This window comes from Trichosurus vulpecula, chromosome 6, assembly GCF_011100635.1.
Source record: "Trichosurus vulpecula isolate mTriVul1 chromosome 6, mTriVul1.pri, whole genome shotgun sequence".
In the NCBI taxonomy this organism is placed as follows: domain Eukaryota; kingdom Metazoa; phylum Chordata; class Mammalia; order Diprotodontia; family Phalangeridae; genus Trichosurus; species Trichosurus vulpecula.
This window is the reverse complement of record NC_050578.1, coordinates 151,766,487-151,779,891: the sequence shown is the minus strand read 5'-3', so window position 1 is coordinate 151,779,891 and position 13,405 is coordinate 151,766,487.

Below are 13,405 nucleotides of genomic sequence, written 5' to 3'. Positions count from 1 at the left end.
TTACAGTTAGGAGGAAGAATAATTGCTAGGAATTTAGTGATTATACAAATAAGAAATGAATAATGTTTTCCACCATTCTATATAACTTGAGGAAAATTCCCATTGCTTTCCAGTGATAATAAATTCTTGAATCAACAGATTTTATTTTCTTTTGGGAAGAGCAAAGTCACTTAAGCTACTTAAATTGCTATATCACCAATTGTTTGCACACTGATTTTTATATTTTTACTGTATTTTGTTGTTTTTAATTGTTGCTATACAATGAATAAGTAATGAAATGTATCTCATAAAACTTACATGTGAAGTTATTACTTATAAGTAGGCTAAATTTGCATTTTTAATTATTCAGTTTGCTTACAAATGTAAATGATATTTTAAGTATTAATGTTATCGATGTGACTATGTTACAGTTTTCCCCCCAAAGAAAACCTTCCTTTTCCTCTCATGGAAGAAAAAGAGTATGGTTTCATGGAATATATAAGGTTTTAGGGCCTAAATATCCCAAATATGTGAATATGAAAATTATGTAACTATTTCCACCTCTCTCTCCCTCTCTCTCTCTCTTTCTCTCTCTCTCTCTCTCTCTCTCTTTCTCTCTCCCTCCCTTCCTCCTTCCCTCCCTTTCCCTCTATCTACCTCTCTCCACAAACACACACACACAGACACACACATACACATGCAAACATGCATATAAATCATAAAAATTTTCAAAAATGATTTTTGCCTCATATAAATCATACTTTTCTATTTAGAGAAGTCCATATTTCTTTGGTATGAATATTCTCTTAAGGAGAAGAGGATTGGCTATAAAAAGGATAATTGTATAAAAAGAAGTATCTTTTTGATATACAGCAAAATGTTGCCATTTGTGAGTCTCCACACTGCTAATTTGGCTTGATGATCTGTGGGCTTCTGGTTATAATTGATTTTCTATAGTCTAAGCAAGGAGAAGACATGAAAATTTGTGTCTAAGATTATTTTATCTGATTGCTTCATGACATGATTTTGTTTTGAAGTGGTTAACTCAACACTCTCACAAAGAGAAAAGATAAGATAGTCAATCAGTGTGATTTTACGATGAACATATTGACTTTGAATTACTTGTAACTTCCATATCAGTTTCACCTATCATCATCAGGGTCAGTGAAACTCATGTGCAATTCTTCCCCTGCTTTTTAGTGTACCTATACATACCTTTGTGATATATTGCTGTAATCTATTTTCTAATATTTTATTAAAATTTTTTGCATCAATATTCATTAGGGAAATTGGTCTATAGTTTGCTTTATGCTTGTTCTTATTGGTTTAGGTATCAGAACCATATTCATGTCATAAAAGGAATTTGGTAGCACATGTTCATTACCTATTTTTTTGAAATAGTTTATATAGTATTTCAATTAATTGTTCTTTAAATGTTTCGTAGAATTCACTTGTTTATCCACACGGTCTTGAGTATTTTTTTTCCATAGGGAACTCATTTATGAGTTGTTCACCTTTTTATTTTTTGTAAATAGGGGTGAGCATTCTGATTCATCTTCAGTTAATCTGGACAGTTTATGTTTTTGTGAATATTTATCCATTTTATTTAGATTATCAGATTTATTGGCATATAATTGGGCAAAATAGCTCAAATCAATTTCTTTAATTTCATCCTAATTAGTGGTGCATTTATCCTTTTCATTTTGATACTGGTAACTTTGTTTTCTTCTTTCTTTTTTAAAATGAAATTAACCAATTGTTTATCATATTACTTCCCTCCATAAAATAAACAGCTTTTAGTTTTACTAATTCATTATTTTGTTTTACTTTCAATTTTATTAACCTCTCCTTTGGTATTTCAAACTATAATTTTGTTGTTTAATTGGGGATTTTAAATGTGTTCTTTTTGTAGTTTTTTTGAATTGTAAGTCCAATTCATTGATCTGATCTTTTCTCCATTTTACTGTTGTATCCATATAGAGATAAACATTCCCCCTGAGTGCTGCTGTGGCTGCATTCCATGAATTTTCATATGTTGTCTCATTGTTGTCATTCTCTTTAAGGAAATTATTATTTTTTCTATTATTTACTCTTTTACCTAGTCATTCTTTAAAGTTAGATGATTTGGTTTCTATTTAAATTTTTATCAATGTTTCCATGGTCCTTCACTGAATGTAATTTGTATTTCATTATAGACTGAAAATGATGCTCACATTTTTGCTTTTGTGCATTTTGGGGGAGCTTTTTCTGCTTCATTATTTACCATTTTTGTGAAGTGCTACATGAAGCTGAGAAAAAGGTATACCAATTTCAATCTCCGTTGAAATTTCTACAGATGTCTATCATATCTAACTTTCCTAAAATGTCCCTCATATCCTTAACTTCTTTCTTATCTATTTTATGGTTAGGTTTATGTAGTTTAGAGAAGAGAAAGTTGAGTTTCATTCATTTTTTTTCTTCCTCTCATCACGTTCAACTCACATCCTTGTCCTCTGTCTATATAGACATCTAACTCTTCCAATTATGATAAAGTTCTCAGAAGTTACATGTATCATCTTCCCATATAATATTGTTAACTATTTAAACATACTAAGTCCCTCATGATTTATTTCATGTTTACTTTTTTTAAACTCCTCTTGAGTCTTGTCTTTGAATGCAATATTTTTAATTCATCTCTGGTCTTTTCATCAGGAATGCTTGAAAGTCCTCCATTTCATTAAGTATTTATTTTTCCCCTAAAAGATTTTATTTAGCTTTGCTGAAAAGTTTATTAATTGGTTGTGATACTACCTTCTTGGTCTTCAGGAATATTACATTCCAATACCTCTGCGCTTTTAACATGGAGGGGGCTAAATCTTCTGTGATCCTAACTATGATTCCATGATTTCTGAATTATTTCTGAATGCTTTAAATATTTTTTTTTCCTACAACTGAAAACTCTATAATTCAGCTACAACATTCCTGGGAGTTTTCCTTTAGGAATCTTTCTTGGCGGGGGGCAGATACAAGATGTCAGCTGGAAAGAAGGGACTAGCATGAGCTCCACACCAAGTCCCTCCAAAAACCTATAAAAAATGCAGAACCCACAAAATAGCAGAGGGAAGCAGGGCTCTAGCCCAGGACAGCCTGGATGGTTGCTGGGTGAGGTCTTTCAAGCACAGAGCTGGGAGCGGAGGAGAGTAGAGCAGAGCCCAGCGTGGGCCACGTGGACCAACCAGACCAGGGGCCAGGTGGAGCATGCCCTAGTGCCCTGAATAGCAGTTACCAGACTTCTCAACCCACAAACACCAAAGACAACAGAGAAGGTTAGTGGGAAAAGCTGCTGGGGACAGGGGAATAGAGTTTGCAGTTCAGCCACTGCCCCGGGGGCAGCGGAGGAGGGGCAGCTGCAGAACTACAGCTGCAGTTACTTCTGGCCCCAGGCCCACCTGGTGGAAGGAATTAAGTGGCGGATCAGAGCAGGAGTGAAGAGCTTGCTGAACATCTAAGTCCAGTCCGGGTTGGGGATTCTTGGGAAAGGAGGAGTACTGGTGTGGTAGAGTTGGCTGTAATAGCTCTGAAATCAACAGCGCATCCCCCCAAGCTTGGAACATAGTTCTCTTCACTCTACAAGCAGTCATAACCTGCTGAAAAACTCAAGGGTCAAGTAAATTGGCTAGGAATATGGCCAGGCACTGAAAACGCACCCAGACTCGGTCTCAGACTTTGAAATCTTTCTTTGGTGACAAAGAAGACCAAAACACATAGCCAGCAGAAGTCAACAAAGTCGAAGAGCCTACAAAAAAAGCCTCCAAGAAAAACATGAACTGGTCTCAGGCCATAGAAGAGCTCAAAAAGGATTTGGAAAAGCAAGTTAGAGAAGTAGAGGAAAAATTGGGAAGAGAAGTGAGAAGGATGTGAGAAAACCATGAAAAACAAGTCAATGACTTGCTAAAAGGGACCCAAAAATACTGAAAAATATACTGAAGAAAACAACACTTTAAAAAATCGACTAACACAAATGGCAAAAGAGCTCCAAAAAGTCAAAGAGGAAAAGAGTGCCTTGAAAGGCAGAATTAGCCAAATGGAAAAGGCGGTCCAAAAGACCACTGAAGAAAATACTAACTTAAAAATGAGATTGGAGCAAGTGGAAGCTAGTGACTTGATGAGAAATCAAGATATTATAAAACAGAACCAAAGGAATGAAAAAATGGAAGACAATGTCAAATATCTCATTGGAAAAACCACGAACCTGGAAAATAGATCCAGGAGAGATAATTAAAAAATTATTGGACTACCTGAAAGCCATGATCAAAAAAAGAGCCTAGATATCATCTTTCAAGAAATTATCAAGGAGAACTTCCCTGGTATTCTAGAACCACAGGGCAAAATAGAAATTGAAAGAATCCACCGATCGCCTCCTCAAATAGATTCCAAAAAGAAATCTCCTAGGAATATTGTTGCCAAAATCCAGAGCTCCCAGATCAAGGAGAAAATACTGAAAGTGGCCAGAAAGAAAGAATTTGAGTATTGCGGAAACACAATCAGAACAATCCAAGATCTAGCAGCTTCTACATTAAGAGATCGAAGGTCTTGGAATACAATCTTCGGGAGGTCAATGGAGCTAGGATTAAAACCAAGAATCACCTACCCAGAAAAACTGAGTATCATACTCCAAGGCAAAATATGGATTTTCAATAAAATGGAGGACTTCCGAGCTTTCTCAGTGAAAAGACCAGAGCTGAATAGAAAATTTGACTTTCAAACAAAAGAATCAAGAGAAGCATGAAAAGGTAATCAAGAAAAAGAACAAGAAAAAGAAGTTTCAAGGGACTTACTAAAGTTGAACTGTTTTGTTTACATTCCTACATGGAAAGATGATGTGTATGATTCATGAGACCTCAGTATTAGGGTAGCTGAAGAGAATATGCATATTTCTATATATGTTTATGTATGTATATGTATTTGTGTGTGTATGTATATATATATGTGTGTGGAGAGAGAGAGAGAGAGAGAGAGAGAGAGAGAGAGACAGACAGACAGAGACAGAGAGAGAGAGAGTGGGCACAGTGTGAGTTGAAGATGAAGGAAAGATATCTAAAAGAAATAAAATCAAATTAAGGGATGAGAGAGGAATATATTGAGAGAGGGAGATAGGGAGATATAGAATGTCGTAAATTATCTTGCATAAAAGTGGCAAGAAAAAGCAGTTCTGTAGGAAGAGAAGAGAAGGCAGAGGAGGGGGAATGAGTGAATCTTGCTCTCATCAGATTTGACCTGAGGAGGGAATACCACACATACTCAATTGGGTATCTTACCCCACAGGAAGAAAGAGGTAGAAGATAAAAAAAGGGGTGATGATAGAAGGGAGAGCAGATGGGGGTGAAGGTAATCAAAAACAAACACTTTCAAAAAGGGACAGGGTCAAGGGAGAAAATTCAATAGAGGGGCATAGGCTAGGAAGAAGCAAAATGTAGTTAGTTTTTCACAACATGAGTATTGTGGAAGGGTCATACATAATGATACATATGTGGCCCATGTTGAATTGCTTGACTTCTTAGGGAGGGTGGGTCGGAAGGGAAGAGGGGATAGAATTTGGAACTCAAAGTTTTAAAGATAGATGTTCAAAAACAAAAAAAAAATTTGCATGCAACTAGAAAATAAGATACATAGGCAATGGGGCGTAGAAATTTATCTTGCCCTGCAAGAAAGGAAGGGAAAAGAGTATGGGAGGGGAGTGGGGTGACAGAAGGGAGGGCTGACTGGGGAACAGGGCAACCAGAATATATGCCATCTTGTAGTGGGGGGAAGGGTAGAAATGGGGAGAAAATTTGTAATTCAAACTTTCGTGAAAATCAATGTGGAAAACTAAATATATTAAATAAAAAAATTAAAAAAAAGGAATCTTTCTCAGAATGTGATTAGTAGATTCTTCCAATTTCTACGTTTCCCTCTAGTTCTAGGATATCAAGCAATTTTCCTTTATAATTTCTTGAAATAGGCTATCTAGGTGCTTTTTCTTTGTAACTTTTCTTGCCCTCTCCTACATTGTATTGGCCTGGAAAATGTCTGACCTCAACCTTTTATTGGCTCTGTCACTTCAGAATTCAATTTGATGACTTATTTTGAAGGTTTTTGGAAGGAAATGTTGGTAGCATTCAGCTGAGTTGCTTTATCTATTCTGCCATCTTGTGTTTGCTCTTCACTTATGTGCTTTTCAAAATCCAAAAAATTATTTTTCAAGAAGAAGGAACTGCCATTTGGGTGGGTCATGCTAAGCCTTATATAGTAAATGGCATTTGAACTAAACCTTGATGAAAGCTGAGAATTCTATGAGCCAGAGGGAAGGAGTAAGTATGTTCTTAGCATGGATGGACTGTCTAAGAGCACCTATTCGTATACATAAGGAACTAATAAAACAATTCTACTACTGCCCATTGAAAACAAGATGTGCAAAAAAGAAAATGTATTAGATGTTTGAGTATCTTTAAAAGAAGATGGTGTCAGAGAACAGGATTTGGATTTCTGGATACATTTGAAGTGAAAGTACAAATTTCTTGTCAGGCTTGGAATGCACCAAAAGCTAGTCAGAATGTGTTTCACTGGTGCCATGCAAAAATAATCAAAATGTCTTCAAATAGAAAAAAATGATAGTGGAGAGAGGTATATATATATTTTTAATCTATTTCATTTATAACATAGAGATGAGTTACCATGTGGGAAGAAGAAAAGGATTTAAGATATGTAGAATTTAAAAGGTGACAATATAGAGGAAGACAGTTTGTAATAAGCCTCATGGTTTTAATTTATACTCAAAAGCACATTTATGCAATATGGTAAATGGAGTAGAGTTCCTAATGCAAGGAGGCAAAATTGATCTCATTAATGACACTGAAATGGTGAAATAATACTCATTTGTAGCATCTAGATCTGGATGGGCCTAATATTTTTTAAAGGGAAAGTTAGAAGTAGAATGTAGAAGGGAAAGTTAGAATAACAGTTTATGTTAACAAGGTATATTCATATGAATAAACACAGGAATCCATTTCAGGAAGCCTAATGGAAGAAGAAACAAATTTTTTCCATTACAGAACACCTGGATGAAAACAAGATATAGATGAGGAGTTTGGACAATAGATGAATAAGTCACATGCAAAGCAATAATGTAGTGGTGATATACAGAATGTCCATATCCCACACAAATGATGGTGAACTCCATCTGCAGCAAGTCAAACATCTAATTATTTATTAGCTTTTCTTTTAAGGATTTCATAATTCACAAAGTAGAGAAACCCAAATGGGGAAATTCCATGAGGAGTCTGATTCATAATAACAGACAGAAATTGGTCACAAGGATAAAAGTAATGAGAACTTTGAGGGACAATGTTAATTGCTTCTTAGTGTTTCTTCCACAGAAGGGTAGGAGAGTTAAGAATGACTGAGATGCACACTATATTTTGAGAAAGCACATTATGGAAGGTTTGAATGAATAAGGGAGTGCCTTTCAGGGAAGAAGGATAGCAGGTGCACACCTTCAATTCAGGATAAGGAGCTCCATCTGTGAGAAGGTTATCTTCACTGAAACACAGTTGGAACCAAGGGGAAATATTTATAATAAAATTCAAAATATATGTTGATTCAAATGATGAAGATATTATGTTTTATCTTAGTAGCAATAATGAACCACAGAGGTTTATGGAGTAGAAGAGGAAAATAATCATGTCAGCATTTAAGGATAACCATTTTGGCAGATTATAAAAGATGATAGACAATTGGAATAGGTTGGAATAGTGAAAGACTCAAGAGATATTAGAAAGACATGCAAATATGGGAGATGTTATGGAGGTAGAATGTATTAAATTTGTCTACTGATTGGATAAACTAGTTGAAGGAGAGTGAGAAATTGTAGATAATTCTGAGGTTTATGAACCAAGTATACTAGAAGACCAATGGCACTGTCAAGAGGAAAAACAAGATTTTTTTTTGCTTTTAAAAGCATTTACATTTCCAATTTTTTTTATTTAGTTCTTAATTATTTTCATCCCTTTAGCTGCCACCATTTACCTAGCAATAAGGCAAAAAATATTATCTCAATTATATATCAGAAATAATGCAGGCCATATTTCCATATTAATTATGTTACAAGAAAAATAAAGTGAACAAATTATACTTTGATTTACAGTTAAAATTCATCAGTTCTCTCTCTAGAGGTGGACTTTGTACAACCCTCCCTCACTTAAATCCAATTCACTTGCAAGTCATGGCATCACCTTCCTGATATCGTGGTACTCTTTGAGAATGAAGGACAAATAACTTTAGCGGTGGTTAGGATTTTTCATCTGTAGTCTTTCAGAATTGTCTTGGGTAATTTTATTGATCACAGTAGCCAAGTATTTCACAGCTGATCATCACTTCTATGCTGTTGTTACTTTGCACAATGAACTCTGAGTTCTGCTCACTTTACTTAGCATCAACTCATATAGGTCTTTCCAGGTTTTCCCCAAACCATCCCCCTCATTCTTTCTTATAGCACATAGTATTGCATCATAATCATGTCACAACTTGTTCATTCATTCCTCAGGTGATGGGCATCCCCTCAATTTCCAATTCTTTCCTACCACAAGACGAGCTGCTATAATTTTTGTACATATAAGTCCTTTTCCAAAAAAAAAATGTTTAATAAAGGGATATAGGACAAAAGTAAATGAGTGTCATCATGGAGGTATCAAGTTTTTCTCTAGCAATGCAGATTCTTATTTGAAATGTACAATAGGTGGTTGGTTATAGCAAAATTTATCCCAGAAGAGGGACTCAAGTGGTAAACATGAATGTGTGAATTGTCAGAATAGAGATGATAGCTAAACCATTGTACTCATCAGTGTTTGGATCCTATTGGGAATTTTGGGTTGAATTCTCAGAAAATAATTTTGCAAGAATATCAAGATGAGGGCACGTAGAGACATGAAGGACCTCAAGTCTCTGTCTTCTGAGGCCTGATTGAAGGAATTGGGAGCATTTGGCTTATTGAAGGAATCAAAAGTTTTTGAAAAGCTATCATATGAAAGCATATTTCCACATATTTTTGACTCTACAGAATTAGGAACATTGATTGGTGTAGATTGTAAAAACAAGAACCAAACGCATTTTGCCGTGAGGTAAAAACTTCTGAACAATAGTTTTAAGATCAAAGATCTTGAGCTGGAATGGTTTTCAGATGACATATATCACAACTCCCACAGACATGAGGAAACTTAGGACCAGATAGATTTAAGAGACTAGACCCTGGGTGGAGAACCTGCAGCCTCAAAATCATATGTAGTCCTCTAAGTCCTCAAATGTGGCCCTTTGACTTAATCCTAAGCTGACTGAAAGCCCTGAATAAATGGGTTTGTTCTGTGAAGTTTGGATTCAGTGAAAGGGCTGCATTTGAGGACCTAGAGGGCTATATGTGGCCTTGAGGCTTCAACTTCCCCCACACCTGAAGCCCAAAGTCATACAGTAAATGACAGAGGCAGGATTTAAATCCAAATTATCTGATTCTAGTAAGTGTTCTTTCCACCGGATCATGCAGCCATTCAAAAGTGGAATTGGGAGGGTGGAGCCAAGATGGTGGAGTGAAAGCAGGGATGTGCCTGAGCTCTCTAACAGATTCTTTCAGATATCTCTGAGAAGTGAATCTGAACAGGTTTGAGAGAAGTAGAATCCACTAGGAGACAGATTATGACACATTTCCACACCAGGAAAGTCTGGGAAGAGAGGGATCTGTTGCACCAGACTGGGAAAAAACTGGGTGTGCAAAACTATACCACATCATACCAGAGCACCATACCAGAACAATAGGAGGCCCAGAATGCCAGCTGCAGTAGCAATCCCAGGATGGGAGTCAGTAGGAGCTAGGTGAGTGTAATAGTAATTAAGGTGGGACTTTTTGCTTTTCTTCCCTTAAGTGCCTTTACTGATTCTGGCCTTTGTTTGAATGGGGCAGATAAAGTGGGATCTTTTAGTCTTGGTTATTTCTCAGCACAGAGACAATTGGGTGTCATTTGTATATGATGTGATACTGGGGATGGGGAACTATCCCACACCCAGCCTGGGTGAGGTCAGAGCCCTTAGGGCTCTGAACAGGACAGCTTGGTATTTGGCTTTTGGGGGCACAATCATGGAAAGAGTGTTTAGACTCTGGGCAAGCTGCCAACTTCCCCCTCAGCTTTGCAACCCAGAAGTTAGCACTGGTAACTATGTATTGTGATTTGAATCAGACAAGGTTTGTCTATTGATGTTTGTAATTTCTGTTTGTATTTGCTTTGAAGTTCAGGGGGCTGATCTCTTCCGCCTGACATGTGAATGATATTTCTATGTTTGATTAAACCAAGATTGTTAAACCCTTAAAGTTACTTTCCTTAGTAAATCAGATCAAAGAACCTATATTGGCAGCTTTCTGGGTGCTGGTTGTTGGCAGATCTTACACCCCCACAACAGCTGCTAGCAAGATTGTTAAAACAGTGAGACAGAAGTACAGAGCCTGCAGCAGCAGCAGCTAATCCTGAGGTTATCAGCCCACAGTCTAAACATTTGAATCTCACTTTCTTGAACTTCTGGGAGCCATGATGACTGAGTAAACTCTAAAAGCTTTCATACCTCTTTTGAATAACCCAGAGAATACTGCTCTAGGAGAAAACCTGGAATAGAGGAGCCAGAAGTAGGGGTTCATTATTCATTTAGCTCAGGAAGCTAGGGAGACCCCCTCCTGTGGTGATGTAAGGAGACCAGTGCAGGAGGGGAGGCATCCCAGCAAGCCCCACCTTAGCAGACCAGTGGAAGTTCCTGAGCCCCAGGGGTGTGAAGCCAGCAAGCACCAACACCAGGACCCCAGAAGTGCCTTTACACAGCTAGTAGAATAGGTAGACACCAGTGTAGACCTATGGCTGAGACCACCCATATTCTATAGCACAGTCCTAGGGGAAGAAGAGACTTCCAGCAACCAGACCACCCCTCCCCCACACCTCATATTCTGCACTTCACTGTAACCCTAGGAGAACTCAGAAAGTCCTCACTACAACTTGATTCTTGGCATACACCAGCCAGCTCCACCAGGTGAGCTGCAGCAGTATAGAGCTTCTAGCTGACAAACCCAGAGACTACAGCACACAAAGCCAGTACTCAGACCCCTAACTCCCAACACCAGAAGCTTGGGACAGAGGACCCTGAGACCCAGAAGCAGAAATCCACTTTAAAAGCCAGGATAGGAAGAAACAAGCCAGAAAAGTTAAAAAAAAGAGCATAGAATTGTATTATAGGGACGGAGAAGATCAAAATATGAATTCAGAAGAGGGCAGCATTGATACTATATTCACATCTGAAACCTCAAAAGTAAATATGATCTGAATTCAAGCCCCAAAGCATTCCTGGAAGAGTTCAAAGAGGATTTTAAAAGCCAAACTAGAGATGTAGAATAAAAGTTACAGAATCTAACAGGAGAAAATGAATCCTGTGAAAAGTAAAATTGGCCAAATGGAAAGAGAGATGCAGAAGCTATCTGAAGAAAATTATTTGTTAAAAATTAGAATTAGGCAAGGAGAATCTAATGACTCTATGAGACATCAAAAATCAGTCAAAAAAATCTAAAGAATGAAAAAATGGAAGAAAACATAAAATATCTCATTGGAAAAACAACTGACCTGGAAAATAGATCCAGGAGAAATAGTCTAAGAATTATTGGTCTTCTGAAAAGTCATGATTAAAAAAAAGAGCCTACACAGTATCTTCCAAGATATCATCAAGGAAAATTGTCCTGAGGTGTTAGAACCAGAGGGTAAAATAGTCATCAAAAGAATCCACCAATCACCCCCTAGAAGAAATCCCAAATTGAAAACTCCAAGGAATATTATAGCCAAATTTCAGAATTATCAGATCAAGGAGAAAATACTGTAAGCAGCCAGAAAGAAACAATTCAAATATCATGGAACTACAGTCAGAATCTCACAGGACCCTGCAGCTTCTACATTAAAAGATCTATGGGGGGCAGCTAGGTGGTGCATTGAGTAAAGTACCAGCCCTGGAATCAGGAGGACCTGAGTTCAAATCCGGCCTTAGACACTTAACACACTTATCTAGCTCTTTGACCTTGGGCAAGATACTTAACCCCAATTTCCCTGCCAAAAAAACAAAAAAAAATGATCCGTGGGATTCAAATATGATATTTGGAAAGGCAAATGAACTTAGGCTACAACCAAGGATCAACTATCTAGTAAAACTGAACATAGTCTTTCAGGTAAAGAGATGGACATTCAATGAAATAAGGGAATTCCAGACCTTCCTGGTGAAAAGGCCAGAGCTCAATGGAAAATTTGATCTGCAAATACAAGACTCAAGAGAGGCATAAAAAGGTAAACTGAGGAAAAAGAAGAAAAAACTGCTATTCAACATGAGCTAATTGTTTACATCCCTATATGGGAGGGTGACATGTGCTAATTTTGAGAATGGTATAGTTAGTAAGACATCTAAAAGGGTTATACATTGACAAAGCATGTGTGTACAAACAAACTGATGTGATGATAAAAAAAAAAAACTTAATTAAGGGATGAAAAGGGATTGTAATGTGAGGAGATGTAAAGAGGAGGCAGAAAAGGGTAAATTATATCACATGAAGATGTACAAAAACATATTATACTAGAGGGAAAGAAGGAAGTTGGAAGAGCAGTGTTTGAGCTTTACTCTCATCGAATTTGTTTCAAGAAGGGAGTAACATACTCTGATAAGTATGAAAGTCAAACTTGTTCTACAGGCAGTAACAGTGGAAAGGGGAAAGAAAAGAGGGGGCAGTGGTTAGAAGGGAGGGAAAAAGTAGTAAGGGAACAGCGTATGATGAGGGGGGCTGAGAAGGAGGGAATATGGAGGGTGGAGGTGGTCAAAAGCAAAACTTTTGGCGAGGAGAAGAGAGAGGGGAGAAATAAAAGCTTAAATGGTGGTGGAGGGGATAGGATGGAAGAGAAACACAGTAATCATAACTGTGAATGTGAATCTGATGAACTCTCCCATAAAATGGAAGTGGATTGCAGAATGGATTAAAAACCAAAATCCTACGATATATTGTTTACAAGAAACACATTTGAAACTGGGGGATAGACACAGGGTAAAGGCAAAAGGCTGGAGTAGAATATGTTATGTTTCAACTGAAGTACAAAAAAAAGCAGGGGTAGCAATCCTAATCTAGACAAAGGAAAAGCAAAGATAGATCTAATTAAAAGAGATAAGGAAGGAAACTGTATCCTACTAAAAGGCACCATGACAATGAAACAATATCATCACTTAACATATAGGCACCAAGTGGTATAGCATACAGATTCTTAGAGGAGAAGTTGAGCAAGTTACAGGAAGAAATATATAGCAAAACTATACTAGTGGGAGACCTCAACCTCCCCCTCTGTGAACTTGATAAATCTAACCT